This window comes from Echinops telfairi, unplaced genomic scaffold, assembly GCF_000313985.2.
Source record: "Echinops telfairi isolate 266 unplaced genomic scaffold, ASM31398v2 ScPeMD7_49;HRSCAF=173, whole genome shotgun sequence".
NCBI lineage: Eukaryota > Metazoa > Chordata > Mammalia > Afrosoricida > Tenrecidae > Echinops > Echinops telfairi.
In genome coordinates this window covers 2,052,603-2,054,494 of record NW_022103947.1, presented here as the reverse complement: position 1 = coordinate 2,054,494, position 1,892 = coordinate 2,052,603, and the positions used below count along the sequence as shown (strand labels likewise).

The 1,892-nt window shown below is 36.3% G+C and overlaps 1 protein-coding gene across 1 annotated transcript in view; it reads right to left on the bottom strand.

Annotated features, from left to right (window-relative positions):
* The window catches only part of CNTN4 (contactin 4), a 1,263,733-nt gene that overhangs the window by 210,656 nt on the left and 1,051,185 nt on the right, over positions 1–1,892 (bottom strand). The window lies entirely within an intron of this gene.

Here is a 1,892-nt window from a genome sequence, read left to right as displayed (position 1 = left end):
TAATGTCCATAGTGGCAGGGAAAACCAGCACAAATCTGGGCAACGAGTTTTCTCAGTTCAATGAATCTTTAGTGCTGCACCAATTTTGAAGCAATAGTCAGAAGGAGCCACTGGTGGCACAGTCGGTAAAATGCTCAGGTTGCTAACTGACAGATCATGGCTTGAACCCAGCAGCTGTTTTGTGGGAGAAAGATTAATCTGTCTGCTTTCATAAAGATTTATAGCCTCAGAAATATTAGGAAGCAGCTCTACTCTGTCCTACAGGATCACTATGAGTCAGAATCAACTTAGTGTCAGTGAGTGGGAATCAAATGTAGACAAGAGAACAAAGCCAATCAGGAAACAAGTGAAGAAACAATCCATGAAATTCACTTATCAATTAGGATTTTTGATATTGAATAGCATTTTCCGAAAGGAATTTTACCCACCATAACAATGATTCATCAGAGGGAAGGAGTCCATAACCCTGTTCATAACTACTGGTTGTCATTCCTTTCCTAGAAGCAGGTTGTTGTTGTTGTTTGGTGTGTCCACTTACTTGGACTCAGCAGCCAGATATACAATAGAAGAAAACACTGCCCAGTCCTCCGCCATTCTCACCACTGTTAGTTTGAAGCCACTGTGAAATCATATATCCCTGTCGAGACTAACTTGGGCATGGCCAAGTTTTGGCTCATGAACTGTGAGTGAAAGTAAAGTATGTGACTAGAAGCTTTAAGAGCCAGTGTGCACCTGGCTTCCTGCTTTTGCTCCGGAGATGGCATTGTTTTAGAGAGTGTTGCTCTCCTAGCCTGGGCTCTGTGGAAAGAGAAATGATCGTGTGGAGCTGAGTCACCAGAAAACAGTAGAGGGCAGGCAGTGTAAATGAGAAGCCATGTTTGAGATTTCAAGTCGCTGAGACATGTAGGTTCTATGGTATAGTAGTGGCGTAGCCTGCCTTGAATCATGTCTGTATATTATCAATATTAGTACTTACTTAATAATGTTTTCTCTTTGTTTAATATTTAACTTAAAATCTTTTAGATTTTAAGCAATACATGTAGTTAAGTACTGGCTATATTTCAATTATATTTCATCAAATATATTTTGTGTATTTGCACATACACATTTATATATACAAATTTACATATTCTTAAATTAAATATAGAAGCTACACAAATTCATAGATTTAAATGTAAAACGTAAATTATATTTACATCAAAGTAAATATGCATATTGTATACAATACACAGATTTATACATTTTATGTGTGAAGCTGTTAAGTAAGAAATTATTTGAAGTTCCCAGTTTTGTACTAAGTTTCAATGTCACACCCATATCCTGTGAACTATGAATTGCCTTCTCGATATGTCAGAGATCAGACAGGAATAGGGTCATGAATTTAATATATGTGCGAATACATCATCTAAAAATCATACCAGGTTTGTTTGCAAAAATAATTAATGAGTAACATAATCAGAGAATCTATCTAATTTGCATATACAAATCCAAAGGTGTACAGGTGTTCAGGTTAAATACATATAGGCTTTTACAGGCTTTCCAATTGCATCCTTGAGTATTTGACCTTTAGCATCAATTAGAAACCATTATTTATCCAGCTGGTAAATGCTGCCTTATGGATATCAAACATAGACTCATGCACCATTACCATTTTCAGAGAAATTGAGGAGATTACAGAAAGGGGCAAGGAATATTTTATAGAGATAAAAGGCAAGAAAAGGTCTTAGAGATCCCTGACATTTGATACAATTTGACATGTAACCCAAAACAAACCATCCAAACTGACACTACATATTCAACATGCCTTCCAAATATACTTCCTCTATAGTAGGGAATATACAGGTGGAGAGTTTTGCTATTAAAGGAAAGAAAAACTAATTTCAAACAGGTGC